This window comes from Macaca fascicularis, chromosome 17 (genome assembly GCF_037993035.2).
Source record: "Macaca fascicularis isolate 582-1 chromosome 17, T2T-MFA8v1.1".
NCBI classification, from domain to species: Eukaryota; Metazoa; Chordata; class Mammalia; order Primates; family Cercopithecidae; genus Macaca; species Macaca fascicularis.
Window position 1 is genome coordinate 28,145,196 of NC_088391.1, and position 16,408 is coordinate 28,161,603.

A 16,408-nucleotide genomic window follows, 5' to 3' on the forward strand; every position below is an offset into this window, starting at 1 on the left:
AGTTAATGATAGAGGTCAAGAGAGGAATCAGAAGCTTGAGAGGAAGACAGAGTAAAGAGAACTAAGTGGTTTTTTTTTTTTTGAAACCAAATCTCACTCTGTCACCCAGACTGGAGTGCAATGGCACGATCTCGGCTCATTGCAACCTCCACCTCCCAGGTTCAAGCGATTCTCCTGCCTCAGCCTCCTGAGTAGCTGGGATTACAGACGCGCGTCACCCATGCCCAGCGAACTTTTGTATATTTGCATTTTTTTAAACGGAGTCTCGCTCTGTCACCCAGGCTGGAGTGCGGTGGCATGATCTTGGCTCACGGCAACCTCCGCCTCCCGGGTTCAAGTGATTCTCCTGCCTCAGCCTGCCGAGTAGCTGACACTAGAAGCATGTGCCACAAGACCCGGCTAATTTTTTGTAGTTTTTAGCAGAAATGGGGTTTCACCATGTTGGTCAGGCTGGTCTCGAACTCATGACCTCGTGATCTGCCCACCTCAGCCTCCCAAAGTGCTGGGATTACAGGCATGAGCCACTGCGCCTGGCCCGGAAGATTTTTTAAAAGAAGTTGAAAGAAGACGAGTATGATTAGAGGCAATCTTTAACCAAGGCGTAGTTGTAGATTTATAAATGAAGAGTCTGGTCATCTCAGAAAGGACTAATTTAAGGACTACTGGATTCTGCAGACAAATCTACTTATAGGAAATAAATGTTTCTTGATTTTATTATGATATGGTAAAATTATTTTGGAGGAATTAGTGAAGGAAACATGTTAATATGGTTAAGTTATAGTAATACAGCAGCTTTTACACAGGAACTCAAACTTTCTGTGTGAATTTAGTTACCAGTATATTACTGTGGCCAGAAAATATTCAGAAACTACAGGTTTAATCTTCAGTCCAAAAATCATACTGATAGATATAACCAAGAATTTGAAGTTCTACAAAAGCAAAGTTAACAATCTATAATATAAAAACTACAGTTTTGTATAATACTTATAGAAAGGACAATAAAATATTTGGAAGTGAAAATAGGATTGTCTTAGGTGTAGTTGTCTTTTGGCTCTAAAGGGTAGCCTGTGTGCTCCAAAGATGCTAGACACCTAGAGCTATATGTGGAACATAAGATGTTACTTAAAAAAAGAAAAACTGATCTGTGTGCACACTATCAGTCCTTTAATGGATTGGGGTTCGTTTCTTGGAAGCAATTCTTTCTCTTTTGTTTCCATAGTTTCCTGACTGGAAGTATCTTTTTGATCAAGATTTCCTTTGAAGTCTATTTTAACAGAATTTTCATGTTAGTATTAAGGTATAGTTTCTCCTAAATGCTGAATTAAATTTAAATTTACTATATCTGACTAAGAAGGTTAAGGACGGTGGCTCTGAATGCCCCCTTCCTTTTTAAACCTTTCTTCACTTAAGGGACATAAAAGAGTGAGGCTTATCCATCCTACCCATACTACCCTTTCCTTCTTTCCAGTGGCTGTGGGATTGGAGACGAATAAGATAAATAAGTTATAGTAAATTTGTTGCTAACAATCTGTGTAAATTATTGATTTCCTTAAAAGTGTATGAATACATTTATTAGGTTAAATTGTTGATATTTTAAAGTTTTTGACCTCAGTAGCAATTTCATATGGTTTGACCTATTGCATTACAAAACTATGGCTATAATCACTGCCCTATATATAAAAATGTTATTGCACTTAAACGAAAATACATTATAACTTATTTAAATAGCATAAATTTGTGCGCACTTTGGCAGCACATATGCTAAAATTGGAACAATGCAGAGGAGATTAGCATGGCCCCTGCGCAAGGATGACACACAAATTCATGAAGTGTTCCGTGTTTTTCAGACTCTAAACCAACAAAGATAAAAAAAGAAAAAGAAGAGCATTACATAATGGTAAAGGGCTCAATGCAACAAGAAGAACTAACTCCTCTAAATATGTATGCACCCAATACAGGAACACCCAGATTTATAAAACAAGTTCTTAGAGACCTACAAAGAATCTAGACTCCCACACAGTAATAGTGGGAGACTTTAGCACTCCACTGTCAATATTAGATCAATGAGACAGAAAATTAACAAGGATATTAAGGACTTGAACTCAGCTCTGGATCAAGTGGACTTGATAGTTGTCTGCAGAACTCTCCACCCGAAAGCATAAATTCATAAACAGTACATCACTGATGAAATGTAACATCCAAGCCAAATTGGAATGTTTATGAATATACCTACTTTAGCAACAGGTAAAGCCAAAAATATTGTTACTGCAGATATGTATCATTATACATTAAAGGGTGAAACAACCTTCTTCAGAATCTAAATTGCATATGAGAATGGTAAAAGCCATAATGTAGTAATTTATAATTTAAAAGCTTGTAGTATGGCCAAGTGCTTGACTCATGCCTAATAGTCCCAGGACTTTGGGAGGCTGAGGTGGGAGGATTGCCTGATCTCAGGAGTTTGAGACCAGCCTGGCAACATAGCAAGACCTTGTTTTTGCTAAATAATAAGTAAATAAATAAGTAAGTAAGCCAGGCATGGTTGCACATATCTGTAGTCCCACTACTTTGGAGGCTGAGGTGGGAGAATTGATTAAGCCCAGGAGCCTGCAGTGGGCCATGATTGTGCCACTGCACTCCAGCCTGGGTGAGAGAGTGAGAACCTGTCTCAAAAAAAAAAAAAAAAAAAAAAAGAAAGAAAAAAAACTTGTAGTAATTTAAAGTTAAAGCTATCAGACATGAAAACCTTAGAGAATGAGACCTGTCTCAAAAAGAAAAGAAAGCTTGTAGTAATTTATAAGTTAAAGCTATCAGACATGAAAACCTTAAGTGTTCAGCAAAGTACTAATAAACATATACATTTAAGGAAACTACGCAGGGCTGGAGAAAGAGCCAACTAAAAAGATTGTATATAGAACAGGATCCAGACTCACACAGGGCCAGAAGAAGTGCCTGTTTCCACTAGCTAGAACAGAAAGCCTCATAATTTACAAGGCATTCAGTAGAGTACTCTGGAGGGTTTTGCATTAGTAGTGGGGAAAAATGAATTACACATTAAATGCAACTCTGTTCTTGCCTAATCCATTGTAAAACCAAGTCCCAAAGAATCAAACTTTGTCCTAGTCCCTTAGCCACATCTTAGAACAAATATTGAGATTATTTATAGAAATACAAAAATATCCAACAGCCCACAAGATAAAGTTGACATTATCTTACCTTCAGTTCAACTTACTGAGTCTGCAAAGAAGCAAGAAAATACAAACCATATTGAGAAAAATCACTTGAAATTGGCCTTCAAATGATACTGATGATGATAGTTATTAAAACAGTTATGAGTGTTAGAGAAGCTAACAAAAAGATTGAACATGTTAGATAGAGACACTGTCTAGATTAAAATTATGTGTCAAAGATATACTACATTAATGGCATGTTAGACTTTGTCAAAGGAAAGATTAGTGTACATGAAGATATAGCAATAGAAACTATCCAAAATGAAGCACAGAAGAAAGAAAATAGAATTTAGAGACAATAACTGAAAAAATATTTGAAGAAATAATGGCCATTTTCCAAAATAGATATAAACTATAAACCAATAAGCACAATAAGCATAAGAAAGATGAATAAAACTCTACTAAGACACATCATAATCAAATCACTTAAAGAGAATTTTTTCTTTTTTCTTTTCTTTTTTTTTTTTTTTTTTGGCGACAAAGTCTCGCTCTGTCGCCAGGCTGGAGTGCAGTGGCACTATCTCGGCTCACTGCAACCTTCGCCTCCCAGATTCAAGTGATTCTCCTGCCTCAGCCTCCCGAGTAGCTGGGATTACAGGTGCAAGCCACCACGCCTGGCTAATTTTTTTACTTTTATTAGAGATGGGGTTTCCCCATGTTGGCCAGGATTGTCTCGATCTCTTGACCTTGTGATCCTCCCACCTTCGCTTCCCAAAGTGCTGGGATTACAGGCGTGAAACACCGTGCCCAGTCCATGAGAGAAATCTTAAAAGCAGCCAAAGAAAAACCAGGACAAAGATAAAAGTGACATCAGATCTGTCATTAGAAACAATGTAAGCTAGAAGACAACGAAGCAATATCTTTAAAACATTTTTTTGCAAAAACTGTCAACCTGGGACTTTTTACCCAGGTAGACTATCTTTCAAAATAAAGGCAAGATAAAGATTTCAAATATGCAAAAGCTGAAATAATTTATCACTTTCATTTCTGAACTAAAAGACGTGTTAAATAGAGTCCTTCAAGCAGAAGGAAAATTAAATCACATGGAAACTTGGTCACAAGGAGTTCAGAGTACTGTACGTGGTAACTACCTGGGCAAATACATACAATTTAGAAAAAAAATTATTATTTAAATGTCTTTGAAAGACAAATGACTGTTTAATTTAAAAATGATGACAGTTGTCAGGTGTAGTGGCTCATGCCTGTAATCCCAGCACTTTGGGAGGCCAAGGCAGGCAGAATGCTTGAGCCCAGGCATTTGAGACCAGCCTGAGCAACATGGTGAACTCCTGTCTCTCCAAAAAAAAAAAATACAAAAATTAGCCAGGCATGGTGGTACATGCTTGTAGTCACAGCTGCTTGGAAGGCTAAGTTGGGAGGATCGCTTGAACCCAGGAGGCAGAGATTGCAGTGAGCCAAGATCACACCACTGCATTCTAGTCTGGGCGATAGAGACCCTGCCCTCCCCTCCAGCTCCCTAAAAAAATGGCAATGTGAGGTTTAAAACATGTAAAAGTAAAATATGCAATAATAATAGCAAAAATCCCAGAGAAATTGCAGATTTATTGTTGAAAGGTTCTGATACATATTCCTGAAGTAGTGTATTACTTAAAGGTATACAGTAATAAGTAAAAGAGGTGTATTACAAACTTTAAAGAAACCACTCAAGTAACAAAGAGTTGCAGCCTATAAATCAAGAGAGAGGAGATGGTATAATAGGAAATAATTAAAAATGAAGCTGATAAAGAGGGAAAAGGGACAAAGAACATTTGAAACAAATAGCAAGATGATGATGTAAATCCAATCATATCAACAATCACATTACATATAAATGGCCTAAATACCACAATTAAAAGTCAGGGATTGTTAGATTCAATTTTTTAAAAAATTAAGACCCAAATATTTCACATCTACAAGAAATCCAATTTAAGTAAGTTAAAAGGATGGAAAAAGATATACCATGCTTACACTATCCAAAAGAAAACTGAAATCACTAAGTTAAACCAGAAGTTAGGTTACAGAACAAAAAATTCATACCAGGGATAAAGAGGATTATTTCATACTAATAAAGGGATTAATTAAGAGGGCATACAATTATAAGTATTTATGCATTTAATATAGGAACTGGCCTGGGGGCAGTGGCTCATGTTTGTAATCCCAGCTCTTTGGGAAGCTGAGGGGGTTGAATCACTTGAGTCCAGGAGTTCGAGACCAGCCTGGGCAATGTGGTGAAACTCCGCTCTACAAAAAATACGAAAATTAGCTGGGTGTGGTGGCACATGCCTGTAGTCCCAGCTACTAGGAAGGCTGAGGTGTGAGGATTGCTTGAACTTGGGAGGTTGAGGCTGCAGTGAGCTATGCTTACACCACTGCACTGCAGCCTGAGTGACACAGCAAAAACCCTGTCTCAAAAAAAAGGAAAAAGAAAAAAAAAAAAAAAGAGTGTTTCTAAATATATGCTGGAACTTGCAGAGAGAAATACAGATGCTCTTTAATTCATGATGAGGTTATGTCTCGATAAACCTACCTTGTTAAAATATGTCAAAAATGCATTTAATTCACTTAATCTACTGAACATCATAGCTTAGCCTAGCCTATCTTAAATGTGCTCAGAACACTTACATTATCATATGGTTGATGAACAAAATCATCTAACACAAAGCCTATTTTATAATAAAGTGTTGAATGTCTCTTGTAATTTATCAAATACTGAAAAGTGGAAAACCGAATGGTTGTATGGATACTTGATGTATAGTTTCTACTAAATGTGTATCTCTTTTACTCCATCAGAAAGTCCGAAAATTGTAAGTTGAACCATCACAAGTTAGGGATTGTCTGTACATAAATATGCAATTTTAGCGGAGATTTCAATACCCCTCTCAATAAATTAATAGAAAGTAGAAAGAATGTAAAGCCTAAAACTATGAAATTTCTTTAAAAAACATAGGAGAAAATCTCTGTGACCTTGCATTAGGTGAAGATTTCTTAGGTATAGCCTTGAAAGCACCATTTATAAAATGGCAAATTGATAAATTGTACTTTATCATAATTTAAAACTTCTCTTCAAAAGACATTGGTAAGAGAATATAAAAGCAAGCCACAGACTGGGAGAAAAAATATTTGTAAATCACTTATCTAGTAAAGGACTAGTATCCAGAATATATAAAGCACTATCAAAAAATATGTAAAATATATAAGGTACTATCAATAATAAGAAAACAGTCTAGTATTATGGACAAAATAATCAAACAAATAGTCAACCAAAAATATACCTGGATGACAAATAAGCACATGAAAACAACATCATTGTTCATGGAAATGCAAAGGCTCCAGTTTACAGATAGTAGGAAAATTTGAGAGATGATGGGTAGGTTCATTATCTTAATTACGGTAATAGTTTCACAGGTGTATTTATGTGTCAAAATTTATCCAATTGTACACTTTTAAATTGTGCAATTTGATGTCAGTTATACCTCAGCAAAACTATTTCAAAAATCAAGAGTAGTTGACACATTATATTAGGTTAGTGCAAAAGTAATGGTGGTTTTTGCCCTTGCTTTCAATTAAAAGTACCATTTGTATCATTAAAAGTAATGGCAAAAACCACAATTACTTTTGCACCAAACAAGTAGTTATGACAACTACTTGGTGCATGTTTGTTTAATACATTTAACTAATTACTCTGCCATTTCAACTTTCAACAAAGTTGAAAGTTTCAACTTTGTTTAACCTGCAGAAAATAGCAATTTCAATCTGAGGATAGTATATCATACTCTCCTAGTATATCGATTTGACCATAATATCCAAAGGCAATTAAAAATTCTTCGTTAAACTTGATTCCTTTACAAATACTTTCTTATCCTTAGGTCAGTATTTTCATCTGTTTCTAGTTGAAGGAAAATGTATTCACATCTGGGATGAGGCTTTCCAGAATGAGGTATACACCTTACATTGTTATCAACTTTATATCCTTATTATCAGTTAGCACTTAATGTAAAAATTTATTTAGTCTTAGATTTGTGTTGTCCAGAGACTAGCAGCATCAGCCTAACTTGGGAACTTATTAGAAATGTGATTTACTGGGCCCCACCACGCACCTGTTGAATCAGAAACTCTTATGTGTGTGGCCCAGGAATCTGTTTTAATAATCCCTGCGGGTGATTCTGATACATACCAGGATTTGAAAGCTGTGATCTTAGAGCAACAATAGGACTTTAGATTCTTAGATACTTATAGTAGTTTCATTTTTAAAAATCTCATATGATAGCACACTTAAGATTTGTACATTTCTGGTAAAAGGAATTTGGCAAAAAAAATTTTAATGAAGATTCGTACATTTTATCATACGTGAACTTTTGTTTTAAGGAACTAAAATTTTGAATGCTAGTAACATGCAGAAGTGTTTAGGGGTGAAGTATACTAATGTCTGCTACTTTGAAGTGCGTTAAAAAAAGATCACTGGAGGAATACATGCAATTAAAACCTGTCAGTTTTAGAAACTAGGTGACAAGTATATGGATGTTTACTGTTCAGTTATTTCAGCTTTTCTGTAGGTTGAAAAAATTTTCATAATATAAAATCCTTCCTTGACTCCTTTTAACATTTTTGATCAAGAGAGTGAAATGTGCCCAGAATGTGCTCTTAGGCAAAATAATGGTAGATAGTAATGAAGTTTTAGTATCTTAACAGCAATTAGGAATAAAGATATAGAAAACTGTGTTTCACTAGATTGATAATACATTTGTTAATCTTAGAAATTGGCTATTTGAGATTTTTCTAATCAAATTAAAATTGGTTATTAAAGTGTGATCTTGCTGATGTTCTTCAAATTACCTCCATTGATTATCTCTTGATATATCCAGATGAAAAGATTCATCAGCTTTATATGATCTAGTTAAAGTTACTTTTAAGGACTGATACAAGTTATTGATTTTTTCATAGATAAAGAATAGACTAATGCGGTCTTCAGAAATAAAAAAAATTACTTTTAAAACATTATTAAAGTCATGACAATCAAATGGATAGTACTTAGATTAAAAGGTTTTTAAATACATGGCAAATAGTAGTGTGCACATCTAATACAAATCCTGATTCAAACAAGTTTTAATAAAAATTAACAAGACAGTGAAAAATTTGAACACTGACTACATATTTGATGATTTAAGGAATTGTTAAAGTGTGTGTATGGTAATGGTTTTGTAATTATGTTTTAGAAAGGAGTTCCTATCTTTCAGAGATACATACTGAAATATTTGCAAATGAAGTTTTGGAATGTCCTAGTTGTGTTTCATAATACTACAAGACAGGAAGTGGGGTATAGATGAAACTAGACTGGTCATGTGTTAAAGCTGGGTGATGAGTACATGGGGTTCATTATACTATTATGTTTACATTGGTGTATGTTTGAGATTTTCCACAATAAAAAGCTTTAAGAAAGATGTAGGTTAAATTTAACTCTTACAGCATGATCTGAGAGCGAAATTATCACTTATTACAGTGTTTCAGTGAGAAAATATTTTCCAATTATATCTGACTTTAAAACAAATAATAATAATAACAATAATAAATTCTCAATCTGTTGCCCAGGCTGGTCTCAAACTCCTGGGCTCAAGTGGTCCTCCTGCTTCAACTTCTCAAAGTGCTGAGATTACAGTCATGAGCCACTCTAAGGGTCAAAGGCCTTTTTATTTATTTCTTTCATTAAATTGTCAGATATATCTGATTTCTAACAGAATACTGCAAAGCAGCCTATTTCTTGATTGAGGACTGCCTTTTTTTTTTTTTTTTTTTTTTTTTTTTTTTTTTTTAGCATAACACTCTTAGTTGTAGCCTTTTTTTGTACCAAATCTTGTACTGTTTTATACTTCCAATATCCAAAGAAATGAAAAAAGTGAGCATGGGGGAGAGAAAGAAAAGCAAGGAACTGGATTAAGCATAAATCTTTTGAATTATAAAATGTCTTTTTAAAAATTTAATATCAGTCATTGAAAATGATTGATAGCACTGTCTTCTTACCATTCTCCTCCTTTCTTACTTTCTCTACCAATGTGCATTTCTTTTATAAATATAGAAGAAAAAAGCAAGATTGCCTATTATGTCTTCATAAAATTTCACATTAACATATGGAAATTTAAGGTGAACTGAAATAATGCATGTAATTATATTTTTAAGAGCCATTTTTCTGCAGTACAGTTGACATCAAAGAGGGTAATTCAAAGAATTAATTAGTTTCGGCCAAAATATAAAATAACCTAATATCCTGTTCTTATTGTTAAATACAATCTATGAAATACTTGTTTTAGGTTTCTGGTAAGAAATGATAAGATAATTTTGCAGAGTGACTCCCATGACTTTCATCTCAGGAAATTCCACCACAGGTAATTTCAAATACCTTGTTTTTAGTCTAATGTAGTCAAGTTTAGAAGATAAAAAATCCAAACATTAAAAATGAAATAGAAGTCTACATTGGAAAAATACACTTTAGGATATCAGTTCATGAGATAAATTAGTAATCTGGATAAAGTCCAAGTTCTAGCAAAATTTATTTAAATTCTCCTGAAAGGGTGCTTAGATGGTTGAGAAGCCAAATATGTGTGGTTGCCTATGGCTCTTCAAGACTATTAATTTTTAAATCAAAATTTTGATGGTGGTATAAACCATATCCATATTACAAAAAAAAGCCTTGAGAAATAGAGAAAAATGGTTACATAATCTCACCATCTTGATACAGTTGCTACTGTAATTCTAATATTTTTATGTAACATTTTGTTCATATGTATATTTTTAAAAACTCCTAAATTCTAGAGTTAAACGACTAAAACTCCTTGGAGTATAGTCAGCCTTCCATTTCTGGGAATTTCACATCCACGTAGTCAATCAACCATGGATCGAAAATATTTGGAAAAAAATGGATTGTTGCATCTGTACTAAATATGTACAGACCTTTTCATTATTGCCTGAACAATACAGTATCACTATTTACATAGCATTTATATTGTATTAGGTATTATAAGTCATATAGAGATGATTTAAAGTATACAGAAGAATGTGCATAGGTTATATGCAAATACTACACCATTTATATAAGGAGCTTAAGGTTTTGTGGATTTTGGCATCTTTGGGGATCCTGGCACCAATCCTCTGTAGAAACCAAGGAACAACTGCATATGATAGTCTTGTGGTTTCACAAATGGCTCTGGAGACCTATAGTTTTTATTTTGAATTAGACACATCAGAAAACCACATCAAAAGACATTGGATTTCGGCAGGGCGTGGTGGCTCACACCTGTAATCCCAGCACTTTGGGAGGCCTAGGTGGGCAGATCATTTGAGGTCAGGAGTTTGAGAGATGGTGAAACCCCATCTCTACTAAAAACAAAAAATTAGCTGGGTGTAGTGTCAGGCGCCTGTAATCCCAGCTACTCGGGAGAGAGAGACAGGAGAATTGCTTGAACCCAGGAGGCAGAGGTTGCAGTGAGCCAAGATCGCACCACCGACTGCCAGCCTGGGTAACAAGAGCGAGACTCTGTCTCAAGAAAAAAAAAAAAAAGACATTGGATGTCTCAATCTAAATGTACAGATTTTTCCTATCAGCACTTCAGTTATGCTATTGCTGTAATCCAAGATGTAATCCCGCTTTGCATTTTCCCACATGCTTTGTAGACAAAAAGAACTGAAGTTTCAAACCCCAGACCAAGCTTATTCTCGTGAGATATCTACCTTAGTTTCTAGGTCTAAGCTGTTGTCATCATATATATAACAAATCTAGGTGAATTAACAGATATGAATAATAAGGTTAAGGAAGAAAACTAGCAGAATACATGTGTAAGGAAACAACAGATTCAGAATTATGTCAGTGGCTGAGTGAGAAAGCATCTAATAGTGTTATGAACTGAATGTATACCCCCCAAAATTCATACATTGAGCCCTAACCACCAATGTGACAGTATGTGGAGGTGGGGCCTTTGGAGATAATTTGGCTTAGATGAGGTCATGAGCATGGGATCCCCATGATCAGATTAGTGTCCTTATAAGACGAAGAAGAGACCTGAGCTCGCGTGCTCTCTGCCTTGAGGACAAAAGAGAAGGTAGCCATCTGAGAGCCAGAAAGAGGGCTCTTACCAAAAGCCAACCATGCTAGCACCCTGATCTTGGACATCTTCGCCTCCATAACTGTTAAAAATTATGTGTGTTGTTTAAAGCACCCAAACTGTTATTTTACTATGGTAGCCTAAGTTGATTAAGACAGTAATTGGTACTAACACATAGGGGATTGCTATAACAGATACCTAAAATTGTGGAAGTAGCTTTGGAACTGTATAATGGGTAGAGGCTGGAAAGGTTTTGATGTGTGTCCATGAAAAAAAAAAAAAAAAAAAAAAAGCCGAGATTGCTGCAACCAGACTGCTAGGGGCAATTCCAGTGAGGGCTCATAGAGAAAAGAGGAGAGCTGGAGAGAAAGCCTCCATCTTCAAGGAGGACACAAATAATCATGAACAGAATGTTGTTTGAAACATGGATGATAGGCCATTCTGATGAGGTCTTGGATGGAAATGAGGAGCATGTTTTGGACAATGGAGAAAAGGCGATCCTTGTAATAGATTTGACTGAATTGTGTTTATGTTCCAGTGTTTTCTAGAAGGCAGAACTTGTGAACTATTAAATTGGGTATTTAGGTAAAGAGATTTCTAAGCCAAGTGTTGAAGGAGCAATTTGATTCCTCTTCACTGCTTATTCAGGTTGAGCATCCCTAATTTAAAAATCCGAAATATCAAAAATCTGAAACTTTCTGAGCTTTGACATGATGCCGTGGAAAATTACATCATGTGATGGGTTGCAGTTAAAATAGTCAAAGCTTTGTTTCATGCACAAAATTATTTAAAATATTATGTAAAATTACCTTCTGTCTATGTAGAATGTATATAAAACATAAAATGAATTTCATGTTTAGACTTGAGTTTCATCCCTAAGATATTTCATTATGAGTTTGGTCCCAAGCATTTTGGATAAGGGATAGTCAACCTATAGTAAAATGTAAAAAGAGAGAAATGAGGGCCGGGCGCGGTGGCTCAAGCCTGTAATCCCAGCACTTTGGGAGGCCGAGGCGGGCAGATCACGAGGTCAGGAGATCGAGACCATCCTGGCTAACACGGTGAAACCCCGTCTCTACTAAAAAATACAAAAAACTAGCCGGGCGAGGTGGCGGGCGCCTGTAGTCCCAGCTACTCGAGAGGCTGAGGCAGGAGAATGGCATAAACCCGGGAGGCGGAGCTTGCAGTGAGCTGAGATCCGGCCACTGCACTCTAGCCTGGGCGACACAGCGAGACTCCGTCTCAAAAAAAAAAAAAAAAAAAAAAGAGAAATGAATTGAATAAAGAATTATTAAGCAATAAGGCACCAGAACTTAAAGATTTGGAAAATTCTCAGCATATCCGTATTACAGAAATGAGAAAGAACAGTTGGAAGAGAACATCAAAGGTGTGGCTGGCTGACCATTTGCTAAGGAGATTAGTATGGGTGTAAACCATGGACCTAATCAGCCATCTCAACTGAAGCCAGGAATAGAGATGGAATTATATTAGAAACACTGCCAGCTGAGATTAAAGGAAATAGAGAACATGGGATAGAATGAAGGAAGGCTGTAAACATGCATGATCATTTCAGAAAAGGGAGAAGGACTCCAAAGGCAATTCAGAGTCATCAGGGCTGCTACTCCCACTACAGATCCAAAGTGCATGGACCCATAGGGCGAGGCTCCTTCCACCTCAGCTTTAAAGGGCAGGACTGCCCCGCAGCAGAGCCTCATGGGAAGGTCCCTGTGAGAGGTACTGCATGGTCAGGGCCCCACCAAGCAGAAGGGACAGGTCACCTCACTGAGCCATGGGAGTGATGATGCCATTTCAGTGTCTGAAAGGCAGGATCGTTACTCCAGTGGGTATGGAAAGCAGAGCATTGATTCAAAGATGATGATTCTCAAGCCTTAAGATCTAACGGTATTTGCCTTGGTAGGTTCTGGACTTGCTTGGGACATGTCACCCCTTTCTTTCTTCTGATTTCTCCCTTTTGGAGCGGGAATGTCTGTGCTGTGCCTGCCCCACCATTGTCTTTTGCAAATACGTAACATATCTGGTTTCACAAAAGCTGGAAAGGAATTTTGCCTTAGGATGAATTGTACCTCTACCTTCACCCATATCTGATTTAGGTGATACTTAGATGAGACTTTGGACTTTAGAGTTGATACTTCAGTGAGTTAAGACTTTGGGGGCTGTTGGGATAGAATGAAAATGACATGAATTTTGGAAGGTCAGGGACCGAATATTATAGACTGAATATTAGTGTCTCTCCAGAATTCATATGTTGAACCCCTAACCCCCAAAATGATAGTATTAAGAGGTGGAGATTTGGGGAGGTAATTACTGAAAATAGTTAGGCTTAGATGAGTTCATGAGGGTGAAGCTCCCATGATGTGATTAGTGTTCTTATATAAGAAGAGTGAGACACAAGAGTGTCCTCTCTCCCTCATGTGAGGCAACAGCAAGAAGATAGCCATCTGAAAGCCAGGAAGAGGATCCTTACCAAGAACCAAATCTGCCAGCACCTAGATCTTAAACTTCCCAACCTCCACAAGTGTGACCAATAAATGTCTGTTGTTTCAGTTACATACTCTGTGTGTGTGTGTGTTTTTTTTAGTAGCAGACCAAGTTAAGACAGTTTGTAAATGTTTTCTCCCATTCCAATAGAATACCTCTTTACTCTGTTGATTGTGTCTTCTGATGCACAAAAGTTGATTGTGTCTTCTGATGCACAAAAGTTTCTAAGTTTAAGTCCTATTTGTCTATTTTTGCCTTTGTTACGTGCGCTTTTGCTGTCATATCCAAGAAACAGTTGCCAAATCCAAAGTCATGAAGCTTTTCCCTGTGTTTTCTTCTAGAAGTTCTACAGTTTGGTTCTTACATTTGGATCTTTAATCCATTTTGAGTTAATTTTTGTATATAGTGTAATATAATCCAAATTCATTCTTTTGCATGTGGCTATCCAGTTTTTCTTTTTCTTTTTTTTTTTTTTTTTTTTGAGACGGAGTCTCGCTCTGTCACCCAGGCTGGAGTGCAGTGGCCGGATCTCAGCTCACTGCAAGCTCCGCCTCCCGGGTTCACGCCATTCTCCTGCCTCAGCCTCCCGAGTAGCTGGGACTACAGGCGCCTGCCACCTCGCCCGGCTAAGTTTTTGTATTTTTAGTAGAGACGGGGTTTCACTGTGTTACCCAGGATGGTCTCGATCTCCTGACCTCGTGATCCGCCCGTCTCGGCCTCCCAAAGTGCTGGGATTACAGGCTTGAGCCACCGCGCCCGGCCAACTGTCCAGTTTTTCATACATCATTTGTTGAAGAGACTGTCCTTTCCTCATTGAATGATCTTGGCACCCTTGTTGAAGATTATTTGGTCATATATGCTAAGGATTTATTTCTAGGCTCTCTATTCTATTTCACTAGTCTATTGTCTTCCTTTATGCCAGTACCACACTGTTTTGATTCCTATGGCTTTGTAATATGTTTTGAAATCAGGAAGTGTGAGTCCTTCAAGCTTGTTTTCTTTCAAAATTGTTTTGGCTATTTGGGATCCCCTGAGATACTAGAATTTTAGAATGGACTTTTCTTTTCCTGCAAAATAAGCTATTGGGATTTTGATAGGGATTGCATTGAATCTGCAGATTGCTTTGGATAGTATGGACATCTTAACAATATGAAATCTTTCACTTTGTGAACATGGGGTGTTTTCTGCATTTGTGTTTTTAATTTCTTTCAGCAGTGTTTTGTAGTTTTCAGTGTATGGCTTTCACCTCCTTGATTAGGTTTATTCCTGAGTATTTTATTCTTTTGGTTGCTATTGTAAATGGAATTTTTTAAATTTCTTTTTCAAACTTTCATTGTTATATATACAAACAATGGATTTTTATGTGTTGATTTTGTATTCTGCAACTTTGCTGAATTCACTTATTAGTTCTAACAGTTTGTGTGTAATCTTTAGGGTTTTCTGCCTGTAAGATTATATTATCTGTGAATAGAGGTAATTTTATTTCTTCCTGTCCAGTTTAGATGCCTTTTATTTCTTTTTCTTGCTCAGTTGCCCTGGGTAGAACTTCCAGTACTGTGTTGAATAGAAATAGCAAAAGTGAGCATCCTTGCCTTTTCCTATCTTAAAGGAAAAACTTCCAGTCTTCCATCATTGAGTGTGATCTTTCCTGTAGGTTTTTCATATGTGGCCTTTATTATGTTGAGGTATATTTCTTCTACTATTAGTTTATTGAGTGTTTTTTATTATGAAAAGGTGTTGAATTTGTCAGATGCTTTTTCTACATCAATTGAGATGATCATGTGGTAACTTTAACCTTTAAAAATAATTTTTTGAAGGATAATATACATAAAGAAGTGCATATATGATCAGTATACAGCTTAGTGAATAACTTAATGGTAATCATCACATAGCAGCCCCCCAGGTCCAGACATAGTATAGTACCATCACCCAAGGAACTGCCTTCATGCCTTGCCGGTGTTCCCACCCTTTCTTCCTTGTCAAAGGCAACCGCTGTCCTGACTCTTAACACCATAAATTGGTTTTTTCTGTTTTTCAACCTCCTGTAAATAAAATTGTGCAGCCTGTATTCTTCTGTGTGTTTTTCATGAATATTGTGTTTGTGAGATTTATCCATGTTGTTTCCTGTATCACTAGTTCATTAATTTTCATTGCTGCATATAGTCCATTGAATGAAACAGCCACAGTTTATTTACAAAGGACATTTAGAACTATTAACAAGTAATGGCTCCTATGAGCCTTCTTGTTATCTACCAGGAATCTAATAGCTGGATCATACCTGGGTCATAGAGGATGAATATGTTCAACCTTGGTAGATAATGTCAAACTTTTCCTAAGTGATTTTACGAATTTTCATTTCTGTTCCATATGAGTTTGCCTCCATAACCTCATTATCACTTGATAGTCTTTTTCATTTCATTTTATTGGCCTCTTGCATTTCCACTTTTTTTATTTTTGAGACAGGGTCTCGCTTTGTTGCCCAGGCTGTAGTGCAGTGGCATGATCTCGGCTCACTGCAACCTCTACCTCCCAGGTTCAAGTGATTCTCCTGCCTCAGCCTCCCGAGTAGCTGGAATTACAGGCACCTGC

At 36.5% G+C, this 16,408-nt stretch overlaps 1 protein-coding gene and 1 non-coding gene across 5 annotated transcripts in view; both read left to right on the forward strand.

Moving 5' to 3' along the window:
- The window catches only part of FNDC3A (fibronectin type III domain containing 3A), a 226,865-nt gene that overhangs the window by 11,678 nt on the left and 198,779 nt on the right, over positions 1-16,408 (forward strand). The window lies entirely within an intron of this gene.
- LOC123569938 (U6 spliceosomal RNA) lies at positions 1,738-1,844 on the forward strand. Its single transcript, XR_006693810.1, has one exon. It is a non-coding gene; the product is annotated as a U6 spliceosomal RNA (small nuclear RNA).